This window comes from Mesoplodon densirostris, chromosome 14 (genome assembly GCF_025265405.1).
Source record: "Mesoplodon densirostris isolate mMesDen1 chromosome 14, mMesDen1 primary haplotype, whole genome shotgun sequence".
Lineage (NCBI taxonomy): Eukaryota > Metazoa > Chordata > Mammalia > Artiodactyla > Ziphiidae > Mesoplodon > Mesoplodon densirostris.
Window position 1 is genome coordinate 57075018 of NC_082674.1, and position 18500 is coordinate 57093517.

An 18500-nucleotide genomic window follows, 5' to 3' on the forward strand; every position below is an offset into this window, starting at 1 on the left:
ACACTGCATAATTGGCTTTGACCCAACAGAGCCCATCTCTTGATGGCAGGGACCTGCCTTAAGCATCTTTTGTAGGTGCCTCAGACCAAAACACTGTGATTTGTCCATAATGGATACCCAGTTATTTATTTAATTCAGTCATTTATTTTAAATGTATATCAAGTGCTTATTCTTTTCCAGGTCTCAGAACTAAGGATTTATCAGTGAAAAAAATTATCAGTGGTAAAACAGTATGTTCCTGTTCTCCTGGAGCTTACAGTCCCGGGGAGGGGGAGATGGTATACAACAAACAAATAAGTCAATCGAGTGACAGGAAGTGTTTTGTGAAATCTAGTGATCTTAAAAGTGTAACTCAATTCACAAGAACTGGCGATCAGTGGCCGATTTATGAGTGTCCTCCTAAGCCAGAGGTGAGACATAACCTATATAAGATGCTCCAGCAGACGCAGAACATAGTACAGAATCGTGTTCAAATCGCCACACTTCTGTTTTCTTAATCCTACTTACTTAGACCTGGTTGGCCCTCACCTACACTTGTAGGTTTAGAGTCCTTATTTCTTGCCTCTTTTGAGTCTTCCTTAATAATTTACTGCTTTTTAAGCCTTCCCTTGTCTGTGAAGACCCCTCATCTACTGCTGGATGAATTGACTGATAACTGTGAACCATCTTCTTGTTCTCCCAGGACTGGTGTTAGGACCATATGAGATGCTCTATTGCTTCATCTGACCTACAGTGTTTGAAGGCAGTAGCATAACTGTCTTGCAGATGGAAAAACTGAGCCCCTACGGATTAAATAATTTGTTCAGTGTTATACAGCTTGAAGATACCAGGGACATGATTCAAATCCACGCTCAAGGTCCTCTTGAGCAAATCTAATATGAAATTCTACCTCTGTTCACAAATGTTTCTTATGTTAAGTGTGTCCATCCTAAGACGGTAGAACCCATGTTACACATCTCTTCTTTCTTCCCCACATTTCTGGTACATAACACTGTCCTGAGAGTAGAGTAAAGTCAATAAATGATTGAGGGTAGAGGGTTTCTTGTTTGTGTGAAAACAATATAACAGCAACCTTGGAATAACATTTTTCAAAAAGGATAGTAAACAGTTATTTTTAACCAGGTGACAGCTAAGATATTCAAATAATAAATGAATTTACTCTGATGGTCATGCAGATAGATATTAATGTGGCACTGAAGCATTTCCATCAGTTACACAGGCATGCGTTGGCTCTAACCATGACATCATAGAAGCATCAAGGCCTTTAAATATAGTGATCAGGGAACAACATGGATCATAATTTTAAAACAACCCTTCTTCATGCTTTAAAGTACAACTGTTACCAACAATCATAACAACTCAAGTTTATGGTTGGAGAGCAATCCTGCTGAGCTGTTGCTGCACTGCCTGATGCTCACGTGGGATCCAGAGACCATCAGTCTGCCTCTGCCATTCAAATAATGCACACCCACTGTAAATGCCTCTCGGAATTTATGCCACTTGTGAATAGTCATTCATTTGGATGACTGGTACCCCGCTCAACCAAAATTAAAAAACAAAATATTTAATACACTTCAGTATGATTTAGTACATATAAATATGGTGATCATAAATCAAGAGAATTTCCCCAACAGGAAAAACATAATATTTCCAGATCCATTTTAGAAATCTAAACAATTCATGCTCTGGCCCCCAACTGTCATGCGATCTTGGAATTGTGGTGTTATGGGAACCTGGAAAACTGTGAGCACCCATCCCGCTCCCCTTTGCAAGGCTTCCTGTCAACAAGTCCAAACACAGGAAAGAAATGTTAGACATCTGCAGAGTGGTTTTTAACAGTTTGTTCCTTTTTAAATTATAAAATTAAATTACATATATATTCTCCTGTGAAATGGTGTTTAGTGACTATCAGGGAAACAGCTGCTGAAACAAACAGAACCTGAAGTGTAGAACAACTGAGATACACTAGAAAATTCTTTCTTGCTCACATAACAGACAAGGCAGATGTTCTTTGTTCATGACGATGTTCCTCCAACCGTGGAACCACTTGGTGGTTCAACAACCAAGGCTGATTGAGGTTCTAACATTTTCAACACAAGTTCTCTGAAGCGTCTGTGGTCTATTTTATCCTAGTCATCCAGAAGAGCTTGGAGAAGCATGTGCAAAAGATTTCAACAAACTCTGCCTGAAAGTGGTTTCTATCACTTCCCCTCGCATAGCATTGCCTAGGACTCTGTCCCATGGTGAACCTAGCTGCAAGGGAGGACTGAGACCATGGCTGTGGCTATGTGCTTAGAAAGAAGAGAAGAATGTGCATTTTGGTGAATGGTGGCTCTCCCTGTCTCAGTGATAAATGTCATTTGCTCTACAGAAACGTTTCCCAGAGTTATCCTACATCTTGCTTCTCAGTGCCTACCGGTTCCCTCCTAGGGCTTCTCTGAATTCAGTATTCATGTTGGCACAAAGTTGAGACTCATAAGAAGGTAGTCAAATGGTACAAAATTCCAGTTATAAGATAATTAGGTACTGGGATGTAATGTAGAACCTGATGACTATAGTTAACACTGCAGTATGATATATACAACAGTCGTTAAGAGAATAAATCCAAAGAGTACTCGTCCCTCAGCATGGGAATTTTTTTTTCTACTTTTTGTTTTTGTATCTATGCAAGATGATGCATGTTAACTAAGCTTATTGTGGCAATCATGTCACAGTATATGTAAGTTGAATCATTATGCTGTACACCTTAAACTTGTACAGTGCAGTATGTCAATTATATCTCAATAGAACTGGAAAAAATGATTAAGAAGAGAGGAGAGGACAGAGAAGAAAGGGATTGACACACTTCTCTCTCTGCTGATAACTAGAACTGTCCTCTAACATTTATTGGCACAATACTGAAGACTGCTTTAATTGAACTGAAACAGAAAAACAGTATCTTCATGATGATCACCCATCATTGATAGGAAATAATAAATTGACCTTCGGTCTTCTCATCTCCTCACTGGCCGTCAGCGTCCTTCTCTCATAAGCCTCATGTGCAAACCAGTAACTGTCTCCACAGTTTACCTCTGAATGCTCCCTCACCCCCATCCTAAAACGAACTAATCAATTCATTCTCCTTCAGCAATGCTCATCATCGTAAGAGATGCAGGTGCAATATTTCTGGAAATCCACTCTCTCATAGTTTGCTGAGTTTACTAAGTTTGCTTATGAAAGGTCTCACAAATCCTCTGCTTAGCTCACTTTGCCTTTCTGCAGTAGAACAGAGTTCAAATTAGGTTCCATGTCTGAGAATGAGTGAGAAGGTGGGATGGATTTCCAAAATAAAGCAACTTACCTGGGTCCCTTTAAGTACATTAGAGACCACAGACCCAATCAGAAACTTGAGGTACCCTCTAAGGGAGCCCCCTGAGGATTCAACCAGAGTTTTCTAAGCTAAAAGAGTTGATGTCAGTCAGACAGACAGAGACAAGAACTGCATGATATCACGTATATGTAGAACTTAAAAAAGCTAAACTTGTGAAAACATAGGGTAAAATGGTGGCTACCAGGGGATGGTGGGTGGGGAATAATAGAGATGTTGTTTAAGGGTAGAAACTTACAACCAGTGGTAAATAAGCCCTAGAGATTTAATGCACAGTATTGTGAACATAGACAACAATATTGTATTACAAACATCAAACTTGCTAAGAGACTAGAACTTCATTATTCCAACCACTAAAAATGAAGGATAATTACCGAATGTGATGGAGAAGCTAGTTATCCCTACAATGACAATCATATTATAATATATAAATGTATCAAATTAACATGTTGTACGTCTTAAATTTATTCAATGTTATATGTCAAATATATTGATATTTCAATACAAGGTTTTTTAAAATATAGATTTTTAAAGTGTTGATGTCAGTACACCATAAAACTGTATTTGAATGCTGTGTTGATTTCAATGACCACAGAGGCCACTTCAAGTGTAGCATGCTGACCCACTGGAAAGCCTCCGTTCTTTATGTACTCATATTAAGGAGGAAATTTCCCCCATCCAGTACTTTGAAATTCATTGAAAAAATATGAAATCACATTCCTGACATTTTTTAGGGCTTTATTTCATTTTAGTATTTCTGAGTGCATAGATAACCTTTCTTGTGAGTTTCCCTACCCTGTTTTTCACCTATACTCCTTCCTTCTCTTTCTCTCTCCCTGATAAATTTCTCTCTTCTCTCTCCTCTAAAACCTGCGGGCTAAAATTGGTCCCAAGTGAGAAAAAAGGAGAAGCAAGAGGACCCCTTGAAATGTTTCATTTCCACCCCCTACCTCTCCTGCATTCTGAGACTGTCCCCAAGGAGATTTTAGCCTGGTCACCCCCCTCCCATCTTCTTCCTCTCCAAATTTGTGCAGATGACAGCAACATGTTAGATCCCAGAACGGTAGATTTTTTTTTTTTTCATAGCACAAGGTTCTCTTTATTGTGATGCTCAGTGGAAAACATCTGTAAACCAGCTCACTGTAGTGGTGACAGCTGCAACCATGCTAAGGCACTTTCATTATATAAAATAAGGGCGTGGTGGGAGTTCTGTTCACTCCTTTGTGACAGCAACTGGGACCTGAATTCAGAGCTTTTTAGGCATATGTAGCTTTTATATATCTTCATGATTTCTTCGGAGTTTGTTTCCTTAAAAAAAAAATACCTTCTTTGCTATAAGTACGTCTAAATGCAGCATATACAAAACAGTTAGGAATACAGGGAAATTCAGGCACCAGTGTAGACCAGTGTAGGACAAGCTACTCTCTTCTAGACATGATTACAAAGGAAAGGCAGTGATGAAGACTTGGAATTTTACCATTTATTACAGTTAGAGGGAGAAAAGACAACTTTTTTTTCTTTTAAAAATATCTGTGCAGATGGCAGAGTCTTGAATTATACTGATCTGTCAACAGTGCAGATCAACTACCCTCGGGCCCCAGTCCTGGAGTAGGTTCGAGATCACCTGGCCCTTTCCACTGCTCTTGCTGTCAGACTCGGGACAAGTCCCTTAACCATTAAATATATTTGGTCCCCGAGGGTGTTGGGAGAGGCCAGCGTTGGCCTCTCCAGCTTGGCCCCCTGGGCCCTGTCTTCTCAGCCCAACAGGCTGAGAAGACAGTGCCGTTGCAGCAGGAGCGGGCTGCCCTCGGCAAAGGAGGGAAAGGGGTCATCACTGCACTTGAGACATTTCAGAATCAGTAAGGTGACAGTGGCACCGCCCGGCGGGGGTGGGGAGGAACGCCCCTCCCCCCCCCAGCCAGCATCCTGTGCCCTGCACAGAGGTGGACCCCTTGGCCTGCTCATGCCGGACCACCCAGAGCCCACAGGAGTGGGGGACCGCTGGGGCAGAGGGTGTGAGGTCACTGCGTGTGATTGCCAACAGCAAAGAAGGGAGAGGGTGGCGGAGGCGGGGGAAGGTGACAACTCTTCTGGGGCGTCAGGCTAGCAAAACTCCTTAGTCTGAAGAAAACTAGATTCGTAGGAAACTATCTTGCCCATCCCCGGAGGCCTGCCCTCCTCACCTCACCATCCTGTGCTTTGTGGCAAGGAACTGGGGGGCAATCCTGCAGGCGGCTTTGCTCCTGGGCCAGGGCTCAGGACTCTGACTCTTTGGTATCAGATTAGGGGCGGGGGTGGGAGGGCAGAGCAGGAGGGGCCGCAGCAGAGGAAGCCGGGAAGCCCTTCAAGAAGGCCTGGGGGGATGGGTGGGGAGGTGAGGCCTGAGGTCCCCTGGCCTGGGGGCACAAGGTGGGGGTCACAGTCACAGCAGTCCCCGGAGGGAGGAAGCGACGCTGCAGAGGCTGGGAAGGGGCGGCGGAGTCGTCTTTGTCGTCAGGCTCGGGCAGCAGGAGAAGAGGTGTTTATTCGGCAGCTTTGGCGTCAGCCCCATCGGCTCTGCCGTCCACCTCCTCGTCCGAGCGGGTCGCCGGCACGTTTCCAGGCCATTCGGCGGGGCACGACAAACAGCAGGTCCCCACACCTGAGCTCGTTCTTTTTTTTTTTTTTTTTTTTTTTGCGGTACGCGGGCCTCTCACTGTTGTGGCCTCCCCAGTTGCGGAGCACAGGCTCCGGACGCGCAGGACCAGCGGCCATGGCTCACGGGCCCAGCCTCTCCGCAGCATGTGGGATCCTCCCGGACCGGGGCACGAACCCGTGTCCCCTGAATCGGCAGGCGGACTCTCAACCACTGCACCACCACTGAGCTCGTTCTTGAGTGAGCTGACCTCGCAGTTCATGACGTCCATGGTCTCCGTGGCATCCTCTAGCTCGCGCTGCAGTTTTCGGTGCAAGGCATTGGCTCGCTGGGCCTCCTCCAGCTGCCCCTTGAGCTGCTTCAGACGAGGGGACGCCTTGTCCGCCCAGTGCTTGTGCTGCTCGGCATTCCTCTGCTCATCATCCACCTGCAGCAACGCATCCTCCAGCTTCTCGGCCCGATGCATCTGCTTGCAGGCTGCCTGGCGCTCCTTGGTCTTGTTGTCCAGCTGCTGCTCCAGCTGTGCGATCTTGGCCTCGAGGGCAGCGATGGAGGCCTTGGACTTGACAGTGCCCTCCATGTCCTGCAGCTTGACCTTGAGCTCCGTGTTCTGGCGCTGCAGCTGCTGCCGCGCGTTCTCGTTCAGACGGGTGCTGATCTGGTCGCTGTGCAGGTTCGCCTTCTTCAGCCTGTCGCTCACCAGCTCCGTGCTGCCCTGCTCCTCTGCCAGCTGCGCGATGCAGGCCTCCGGGCGCTGCTTCTCCTCCAACGCCAGGGCACCTTCGCCGCTGCTGTTGAGCCCCTGGTCAGCCAGCTGGCCTCACTCCTGCTGGGCCTGGCGCTTGGCACACTCAGCAGCTGCCAGCTCCCCATCCAGCCGGATCATCTTGGTCTCCATGCTCTGCCGTTTCTTCTCGTTCTCCTTGGCCTGCGCCAGGATCTCCTCGGCCTGCGCCAGGATCTCCTCGCGGGAGGCACCAGTGTCCTCCAGCTCCCGCAGGCAGTCCTCCATCTGGGCCTGCAGCTTCGTCCCGGTCCGTTGGATGGCTTTGTCCCAGTTCTTGTTGGCCGAGTCGATGTGGGCCTCCAGGTCCTTCAGGTCCATCTCCAGCTTCTTCCGAGCGGCCACGGCCATGGAGCGCTGCTTCCTTGCATTGTCCAGCTAGGCTTCCATCTCCCGCACCTGTCTGACCAACTGCTGCTGCTTCTCCTCGCTCTTCTCATCGTGGCCCTGCAGGTCCATCTCCAACTGGGCCTTCATGGCCTACAGGTTCACCTCCAGCCGCAGCTTGGCATCCTCGGTGGCCTGCAGCTCGTCCTCCAGCTCCTTGAGATGGGTCTTCATCTCTTCCCCCTGCCGCTCCAGGGCCTGCTTGGTCTTCTCCAGCTCTTGGACACTCTTGCCGACGTCGTCCTGGGAGCTCATGAGGTCCTCCACCTCCGTGCGGAACCGCTTGAGCCTCTCCAGCTCCTCCTTCCACCCCATGGCCTCCTCCCGAGCCCGGGCCAGAGACGGTGCCTTGGTCTCCTTCTCCTGGACCTCCGCCTCCCCCCGCTGGTGCTCTTCCGCGTCCTTGTCGGAGATGGTCTTCTCCTCGGCCAGGAGCTGGTCGAACTTCTTCTGCTTCTTCTCCAGGTTGGAGATGCTCTGCCGCTGGTGGTCCAGGTCCACGAGCAGGTCGTCCAGCTCCTGCGTGTCATGCAGCTGTGACTCCAAAGCGGAGAAGTCCTTGGTGAGCTTGCTGGACTTGCTATCTGACTGCGTGAAAAGACCCGTCACATTGTCCAGCTCGACCTGCAGCTTGGAGACCTTGTCGGATAGCTCCGTGAGTACGTGCTCTTCCTCGGTGAACTTGACCTGCAGCTCCTACAGCTGGGGGGATGGTAGATTTTATCCCATGAAACTAATGTCAGGAGGATCTCCAACTGTCAGTAAATATGTTATCAAAAGGCTGTGAAGGGCTGGAAATTTATTTTAAATAGTACCGGTATTCCTCTCCTTTATAGAACAGTTGCCTCCTAGACCTCTAAACTGAAGGAATTCTTGAATGAAAACATCTTCTTCCTGGGAACAGCATACAGTTATGGTTGCAAAACTTAGGAGTCCCGTTTCATCATTATAATTTGATGATCTCATTCTTAAACTGCTAAACATTCTTAAACAGCAGGGTGTTGTAGTGGAAGTTGCATTGGGGTTTTACATCAAAGAACCCCAGGTTGAAATCTGGACTCTGTCACTTAATACTAGTATAACCTTGGGCAAATTACATGCCCCTTCTGAATCTCAGTTTACATGTTCTACAATGGGGAGAATAATTCCTATATTTTTAAGAATGGTGATTAAATGACAGGTTGTACATACTGTGCTCAACATTTTAGAGACACTCAATCTTTTCTGGCACTATGGGCATCTTTAGGGAAGTCACCTTGTATCTGATCTTGTATTAAGAAATAAGTGATATTCCATTGTATATATGTGTCACATCTTCTTTATTCATTCATCTGTCGACGGACATTTAGGTTGGTTCCATGTCCTGGCTATTGTACATAGTGCTGCAGTGAACATTGGGGTACATGTCTCTTTTTGAATTATGGTTTTCTCAAGGTATATGCCCAGTAGTGGGATTGTAGACATAGAGAATGGACTTGAGGACATGAGGTGGGAAGGGGAAGCTGCGGCGATGTGAGAGTAGCATCAACATATATACACTACTGAATGTAAAATAGTTAGCTAGTGGGAAGCAGCAGCATAGCACAGGGAGATCAGCTCGGTGCTTTGCGATGACCTAGAGACGTGGGATAGGGAGGGTGGAAGGGAGGCTCAAGAGGGAGGGGATATGGGGACATATGTATGCATATGGCTGGTTCTCTTTGTTGTACAACAGAAACTAACACAGTATAAGCAATTATACTCCAATAAATATATATTAAAAAAATAAGTGAATGAATGGATGAGTGAATGAATACATCTATCTAGTCAGTGTTCAAAATTTTTCTAAACTCAAAAAATAGCACTTGATATGCTAACAGCCCCAAATGAGAAAAACTTTATCCGCTAAATGAAACAACTCTGACGTTAAGTCCCAAACAATCACAAAATCTACAAACAACCATTGCCTTGTCAAAGCCACAAAGCCATTTGCTAAATAACACCTGTTTCTGCACACACTAGAGCAGAACTCCACAGGGAGACAAGAAATGCACACTTTGGGTATTGTATTTTACACTGTCCTCTTTGTTGCCCTAGTATAAGGATACAGATAAAGATATTCAGAGAGATTAACATAAAAGTCTGGAAAAAGTGTACTCCACCTCATCACCACCCACTGTAAAAAAAAAAAAAAAAGACCTAGAATATCAGTTCAGAAATTTTCAGGTAATTAAAGTGGATTAAAACAAAATAAAACATCCTTAGCCAAATGTTCTGATCATTAGGAATTGCTTTCTTAACTCTAGTTGAAATGTAGAAGTCAGATTGAAGAAGATGAGAAAGCTGCCAGAATTTCTCACCCTTGTATTTTTATTTCTTATGTTATTGTTTGAGTGCAGAATACTTTAAATGTATCTTGAATGATAATATCTTCTAACCGATATGATTTGTTCCTTTAAATAAGTGTTTTGAGGATATTTTTCACATTCTGACCTGTGATTTCATTCTATTCAGGGCCAGCTGCTTTCCTGTAGACTGAAGCTCTGACATTTGTAATGGAATTGAACAGTGTAATAGGATTCACTTAACAAAAATGCTGCTGTGACATGAACTTTATGGGACCTTCCATTGAACAAGGGAGGCCTGTTTTAACATTGTCTGGATGCTATTTCATGGCAGAAATGGAAGCAAAAAACGCAATAGCTGGGTCTCTGCATAAATGAAGCCACACTGTTTTTCTTTTTCTTCTCTTTTTAAAAATAATTTACTTTTTTAATTGAAGTATAGTTGATTTACCATGTTGTGTTAGTTTCAAGTGTACAGCAAAGGGATTCAGATGTATATATAAACATAAATATATACATGTATGTTCTTTTTCAGATTCTTTTCCCGTATAGGTTATTACAGAATACCAAGTAGAGTTCCCTGTGCTCTACAGTAGGCCCTGGTTGATTACTTATTTAATATATAGTGGCGTGTATCTGTTAATTCCATATTCCTAATGTATCCCTCCCCCTACCACCTTTCCCCTTTGGTAACCATAAGTTTGTTTTCTATGTCTGTGAGTGTGTTTCTCTTTTGTAAATAAGTTCATTTGTACTTTTTTTAGATTCACCTATAAGTGATATCATATGATATTTGTCTTTGCTCTGTCTGACTTACTTCACTTAGTATGATCAGCTCTAGGCCCATCCACCACACCATTTTTCTACAGTGGAGACACAGTCATAAAATGATGGCAAAATTAAAACAACATTTCACCTTTTACTCTTTGGTAAGATTCTCCGTATCCGTATAGAAGAGAATATTTTAATATTCTGCCAAAAAACATAAGTGGTCTGGTAGCATTCTCATTAAACCTTCTCAAAGTCTTCCAGAGTTCTCGAATCTCTGGAGCTCTGCTACTGCTTCCAAGTAGCTAATGTGATGTTATTTTACAACACTCTGCCAGAGCTGCTTTCTCTCCAACAAGAATCTTACTAGCTTTACCGTTTGGCAGCCTGTAGCATGTTTAGGAAAAAAATCCATAAACCAGATGGCGGAAATACAGAGTAATCTGTTTGGGAAACCCAGGTTATAAATATGTGCATGTTGGGAAAAGGGCAAAAAGTTGAGGTAAAGCAGCTGATGCAGCTTTCAGGCTGGGCTCCAATCATGACATTTTTAGACGGGTGCCCTGAGAGCGTCTACATGTTTATTTTCTATTGTATTTTTCCCCTCATGCTCAGGAAGAACCCACAGGAGTTCACTCATTTTCCCACACTGGAAACCAAATTGAATCCTGACTTGGAAGTTTTCATCGAGGTTTCATCTGCAAAAAGTATATTCTTCTGTTGGTGGTGAGGGAGGGTGGGGATGAGGTGTTAGGACTGGGGTGCATCATCGTGTGACCCAACTTCCTCCTTCCTTGACCCTTCTCCATATATGTGAGGATTTCTCCTCACCCTAATATCAACTTCCAAGTGAAGTAAGGCTGAAGTGAAAATCAGCCTTAAAAGAACAAAGATGGTTTACAACCACAGTTTGTGTACGTGTCGGCGGGGGGTGAGTGGGTAGGTGAAATGTGCAGTTAAAAGAAGAAGGGCATGACTTTGCATGTGTGTGTGTGTGTGTGTGTGTGTGTATGTGTGTAGGGGGAATGACTTGTGTTAGATGATTGCATTCATATGAATAGCAAGACCTTTTCATGCCTCAGGGGCTGATCACACGTTTCTCTCTTTCTGCAGCCTTCAAGAATCACAGCCTTGGGCTTCCCTGGTGGTGCAGTGGTTGATAGTCCGCCTGCCGATGCAGGGGACGCGGGTTCGTGCCCCGGTCCGGGAAGATCCCACATGCCGCGGAGCGTCTGGGCCCGTGAGCCATGGCCGCTGAGCCTGAGCGTCCGGAGCCTGTGCTCCACAACGGGAGAGGCCACAGCAGTGAGAGGCCCGCGTACCCCCACCAAAAAAAAAAAAAAAAAAGAGTCACAGCCTTGCCACCATCGATTAGCTCAGGCCATCAAAGAGTTGCTCCCTAATCTTCCTGCTGTGGCTGGGTGGTGTACTTTTTAGGCACTGTGGATGGACAGTTAAACTGATGTAGCCTGCCTTCTCAAGACTCATGCCCCTCCATAGCACCAACATTGCAGTCAGCTACGCAGACACAAGGCAACTGCATTCCTTACATCCTTGCCCTTGCCACCTTAAGGAAATTGAACACTCTATGCCATGTTAGCAGTAGTTGTAGGCATACAGCCCACTGGGGAAACAATGAAGAGCTCAGCTATATTAATTCTTCTGTTTGGCTCCAAGCACCCCTGAGATCTCGCTTGAGTCTTCCCGGGGACTCTGTGGGCCTTCCTTAGTTGCCGCTCCTCATTGTTCCTGGCCTCTGCCACTGCCTGACATTGCTGGCTATGGGTACATTCCTGTTTTTCTCATGACTTCAGCAACACTGGTATAATCTCACTGGACGTTCTCCTATAGCTGCTCCATGGAGGCAAGAGAAAAATCCTCTTCCCACTGGTGTTTCATCTTTACTGTTGAATTGCAAACAGGGAAGCTGTGTGCTTTCAGCCTCTTTAGTACTCTTAGAGGCAAGTACATTTTATTGTTTCCTCCTTTCAGCTTTTTGTGTCCTTTCCCTTCTTCTTGGGGTTAATCACTAATGCCAGATGGTGCGATTGGGACAAAATTCAAGCAGCAAGGCCAGGGCTATGGCTGTGGCCAATATCAGCTCTCCTACTGAACCTCCCACCACAATCCAATGGCCTCCACCTTCCCAATGACAGGGTGTCCAGAGAGTTATTATATGATTCTCTGGGATCTTCTCTGGAGATGAGCCACAAACTCCAAGAGCCTGACGAAATAATCCTCCACACTCTGATATGCCCAATTTTCAAATGATTTTATAGTTTAAGCTGTTACTCTTGCATCCGTTCCATGTAAATATTCCTTATTATGGTTCCATGTTATTATTTAGAGCTCACCATGATGGAGAGAGAGTCAGCCTTACATAAATTTACAAGTTAATTACTTTTATCAGTAATTCATAAATATTTATTTACAGTAACAAAAAAATTAGGTATTACTATTTTGGAGTGTTTACAGAGACCAACTCTCTTGAATATCAAGAAAAGAAAACTCAACCAGCAATCTTCAGTTCTCATGAGATTCTCTAGAACTCTTTTAACAGCTTAAACAGGTACTCAAAACCCACAGCCATTTGGCTCTGGAATATTCTGCCTTTTGAATTATCTCAGCAAAATAGGCCCTGGTGTGGATGGAATTGTGCCCACCCCCACCCCACCCTGTCCAATTTATATATTGAAGCCCTAACCTCCAATGTAATATTTGGAGATAGGATTTTTAGGAGGTCAGTAAATTAGATGAGGTCATAAGGGTGGAGCCCTGATCTAATGGGATTAGTGTCCTTCTATGAAGAGACACCAAAGAGCTCTTCCTCCCACCCCCACTCTTCCTTTCATGTGCCACAGAGGAAAAGCCACATGAAGACACAGCTAGAAGTCAGCTGTCTTTAAGCCAGGAAGAGAGTTCTCATCAGAAACCAACTTGGCTGGACCTTGATCACGACTTCTAGCCCCCAGAACAGTGGGAAAATAAATTTCTGATATTAAGCCATCCAGTCTATGGTATTTTGTTATGGCAGCCCAAGCAAAAGAATATAAGCCTATCAAAATGGATCTGGTGTCTAGTTCAGCCAAGCCAGTTTCTTCCATTAGAGGAGCAGAACCAAAAAATCACATTCCAATCTGCTTTTATGAAGAGCAGAGGAGAGATGGCCTGAGGGCTCAAGAGAGGTAGCATAGGTGAACTGGGATATAGAAGACACTTAAGGGAATGCTCTACTCAGAGGCAACATACAAAAGCAGAGAAATCCAGATAGACTGGACTAGAAAAAAAAGTTAATTTATCAAACTCATGAATGTTAATTTTAGAGCCAAATGTAAGGGTTTTTTTTTTTTTTTTTTTTTTTTTTTTTTTTTTGGCTGAGAGCTGTTTCTTCTTGTTTACAAGATGCACGTCTGGCCCTATCTTGTGGTTCATTTATAGCTATGGACTTTGGATCTGTAGGAGGACTTTCCAGCCAGAATTTTTCCACTTTCCTTGCAACTATTTCCATCCTGGTTTGAAAGAAGACAGAAGATTTTCAGGCTTCTATGTGTATAAGAACAGAAGCCTCCCTTTCATAAGGAATTGGATTCTTTATTTTCTGCATTGTATCTTCTTCCCTGACTCCTTTACCATCATGTTTCATGCCTGGGTTTTTCAGCCCTTCTGCTGTATTCTCTATTTTAGCTCTAAGGATTTTCTTATATACTGCTACTATACTATTTTAGTCATATGAATTTATCTTTCTCTATGTAGATAAATCACAAATCTATATTTTCGTCCCTATCTTTCTCGTAAGTTCAAATCCGTAAATCCAAGTGCCTTCTAGATATTTCTAATAGAATATTACACATCAGTCATCTCATACATCCTGTATCCAAAATGGAATTCACTGTATTTCACCCCAAACCATTCTCCCTCATGTATTCAGGACTCTGTTTATTGCATCATCTATTCCCATTTCTCAACTAGATAGACACCTCAAAGACACGTTCAGCTTGTGTCTCTCCTTGGCTCCCTGCAGCCTTAAGCCCTACAGTCTAGTCACTTAACGAATCCCTTTGTTCCCACCTCACATATGCGCCTCAATACTTGACAATACATGCTCTCCCACTATCACTGCTGCAGCCTTAGTGCAGATTTTCTTAGTTTATTGCCTGTGTTTTCCCACAGTCTCCTGGTTCATCTCTCAGCCCCAATGAAACTAGAGCTAGTGTTTCCCTGCTTCAGACTTACACCTCGAGTACCCACAGGCTTCTATTCTGAGCCCTCTCCTAAGATTATTTTATCAGGGCCCGGAGGAAGATGGCGGAAGAGTAAGACGAGGAGATCACCTTCCTCCCCACAGATACATCAGAAACTCATCTACACGTGGAACAACTCCTACAGAACACCTACTGAACGCTGACAGAAGACCTCAGACCCCCAAAAAGGCAAGAAACTCCCCACATACCTGGGTAGGGCAAAAGAAAAAAAGAATAAACAGAGACAATAGGATAGGGACGGGACCTGCACCAGTGGGAGGGAGCCGTGAAGGAGGGAAGGTTTCTACACACTACAAGCCCCTTCGCGGGCAGAGACTGCAGGTGGCGGAGGGGGAAAGCTTCGGAGTAGCAGAGGAGAGCACAGCAACAGGGGTGCGGAGGGCAAAGCGGAGAGATTCTGGCACAGAGGACCGGTGCCTTCAGGCACACACCAGCCCGAGAGGCTTGTCTGCTCGGCCGCCGGGGCGGGCGGGGCTGGGAGCTGAGGCTCGGGTATCGGCTTTCAGTCGGAGCGCAGGGAGAGGACTGGGGCTGGCGGCAGGAAGAGAGCCTGAAGGGGTTAGTGCACCACGGCTAGCCCGGAGGGAGTCCGGGGAAAGGGTCTGGAGCTGCCGAAGAGGCAAGAGACTTTTTTCCCTTTTGTTTCCTGGTGCGCGAGGAGAGGGCATTAAGAGGGCTGCTTGGGCAAACGCCGGAGACAGGCTCAAGCCGCGGGTAAGGCGTGGACCTCGGAGATGGGCGTGGGCCGCCGCCGCCGCCGCCCGCCGCCCGCCGCCGCCGCCGCCGCCGCCGCGGGGCCTGTGTGCGAGCGCGGGTCACTGTCCGCCCCGCCTTCTGGGGGGCCTGTGCACCCCGCCACTGCCGGGGTCCCGAGACGCGGGGACGGCTTTCCCGGGAAAGTGCATGGAGCGCCACAGGCTGCTGCAACGTCACGCCGGCCTCTGCCGCCGCAGGTCCACCCCACACTGCGCGCCCCTCCCTCCCCTCTGCCTGAGTGAGCCAGAGCCCCCAATTCAGCGGCTCCTTTAAACTCGTCCTGTCTGAGCGAAGAACGGACGCCCTCCGGCGACCTACGCGCAGAGGCGGGGCCAGGTCCAAGGCTGAGACCCGGGAGCTGTGAGAGCAGAATCAGGGAAATCTCTCTGTGCAGCCTCGGAGGCAGCGGATTAAAGCTCCACGGTCCATTTGATGTGCCCTGCATCTGTGGAGTGCATAAATGGACAGCAAAGCATCCCAAGTTGAGGAAGTGGACTTTGAGGACAAGATTTAAGACTTTCTCCCCTTTTCCTCTTTTTACAACGAATTATTCCAAATTAAGGAGGTGGACTTAGAGAGCAAGATTTCAGACTTCTCGCCCTTTTCCTCTTTTTACAACGAATTATCCCAAATTGAGGGGGTGGACTTGGAGAGCAAGATTTTTGATTTTTCCCCCTGCTCTCTTTTTGTGAATGTGTATGTGTAATCTTCTGTGTAAGATTCTCTCTGTATAGCTTTGCTTCCACCATATGTCCCAGGGTTCTATCGGGCTGTTTTTTTTTTTCAATAATTACTTTCTAATTTTAATAACGCTACTATATTTCATACTTTATTCTATTTAACTTTACCTGCTCTTTCTTTTTTTCCTACCTTCCCTTCCTCCCTCCCTCCCTCCGCTCCTCCTTTCCTTCTTTCTTTTTCTTTCCTCCCTCCCTCCCTCCCACCCTTCTTCTTTCCACTTTCTTTTTCTTTCCTTCCTCCCTCCCTCCTGTCTTTCTTTCTTTCTTTCCTTCCTCCCTCCCTCCCTCCTTTCTTTCCTTCTCTCTTTCCATCCTTCCTCCCTCCCTCCCTCCTTTCTTTCTTTCTTCCTTCCTTCCTTCCTTTCTTCCCTTCTTCCTTTCTTTCCCTCTCTCTTTCTTTCTTCTACTAATTCTTTCTTTCTACTTTTTCTCCCTGTTATTCTGAGCCAGGTGGATGAAAGGCTCTTGGTGCTGCAGCCAGGAGCCAGTACTGTGCCTCTGAAGTGGGAGAGCCAACTTCAGGACACGGGTCCACAAGAGACCTCCCAGCTCCACATAATATCAAGCAGCGAAAATCTCCCAGAGATCTCCATCCCAACACCAGCACCCAGCTTCAGTCAATGACCAGCAAGCTACAGCGCTGGTCACCCTATGCCAAGCAACTAGCAAGGCAGGAACACAACCCCACCCATTAGCAGAGAGGCTCCCTAAAAACATAATAAGGCCATAGGCACCCCAAAACACACCACCAGACGTGGACCTGTCCACCAGAAAGACAAGATCGAGCCTCAACCACCAGAACACAGGCATTAGTCCCCCCCACCAGGAAGCCTACACAACGTACTGAAGCAACCTTAGCCACTGGGGTCAGACACCAAAAACAACGGGAACTACGAATCTGCAGCCTGCAAAAAGGAGACCCCAAACACAGTAACATAAGCAAAATGAGAAGACAGAAAAACACACAGCAGGTGACGGAGCAAGATAAAAACCGACCAGACCTAACAAATGAAGAGGTAATAGGCAGTCTACCAGAAAAAGAATTCAGAATAATGATAGTAAAGCTGATCCAAGATTCTATTTCCAAGATCCATAATCTTGGAAATAGAATAGACAAAATGCAAGAAACAGTTAGCAAGGACCTAGAAGAACTAAAGATGAATCAAGCATTGATTAAAAACACAATAAATGAAATGAAAAATACTCTAGATGGGATCAATAGCAGAATAACTGAGGCAGAAGAACGGATAAGTGAGGTGGAAGATAAAATAGTGGAAATAACTGATGCAGAGCAAAATAAAGAAAAAAGAATGAAAAGAACAGAGGACAGTCTCAGAGACCTCTGGGACAACATTAAACGCACCAACATTCGAATTATAGGGGTTCCAGAAGAAGAAGAGAAAAAGAAAGGGACTGAGAAAATATTTGAAGAGATTATAGTTGAAAACTTCCCCAATATGGGAAAGGAAATAGTTAATCAAGTCCAGGAGGCACAGAGAGTCCCATACAGAATAAATCCAAGGAGAAATACAGCAAGACACATATTAATCAAACTGTCAAAAATTAAACACAAAGAAATCATATTAAAAGCAGCAAGGGAAAAACAACAAATAACACACAAGGGAATCCCCATCAGGTTAACAGCTGATCTCTCAGCAGAAACTCTACAAGCCAGAAGGGAGTGGCAGGACATAATTAAAGTGATGAAGGAGAGAAACCTGCAACCAAGATTACTCTACCCAGCAAGGATCTCATTCAGATTTGATGGAGAAATTAAAACGTTTACAGACAAGCAAAAGCTGAGAGAGTTCAGCACCACCAAACCAGCTTTACAACAAATGCTAAAGGAACTTCTCTAGGCAAGAAACACAACAGAAGGAATATACCTACAATAACGAACCCAAAGCAATTAAGGAAATGGGAATAGGAACATACATATCAATAATTACCTTAAATGTAAATGGACTAAATGCTCCCACCAAAAGACACAGAGTGGCTGAATGGATACAAAAACAAGACCCATATATATGCTGTCTACAAGAGACCCACTTCAGACCTAGAGACACATACAGATTGAAAGTAAGGGGATGGAAAAAGATATTCCATGCAAATGGAAATCAAAAGAAAGCTGGAGTAGCAATTCTTATATCAGACAAAATAGACTTTAAAATAAAGACTATTAGAAGAGACAAAGAAGGACACTACATAATGATCAAGGGATCGATCCAAGAAGAAGATATAACAATTGTAAATATTTATGCACCCAACATAGGAGTACCTCAATACATAAGGCAAATACTAACAGCCATAAAAGGGTAAATCGACAGTAACACAATCATAGTAGGGGATTTTAACACCCCACTTTCACCAATGGACAGATCACCCAAAATGAAAATAAAGAAGGAAACACGAGCTTTAAATGATACATTAAACAAGATGGACTTAGTTGATATTTATAGGACATTCCATCCAAAAAC

The 18500-nt window shown here is 45.1% G+C and overlaps 1 pseudogene; it reads right to left on the minus strand.

The window, feature by feature from the left end:
- Positions 1–5889: 5889 nt before the first annotated feature.
- On the minus strand, positions 5890–9702 carry LOC132501342 (myosin-9-like; annotated as a pseudogene).
- Positions 9703–18500: the final 8798 nt, after the last annotated feature.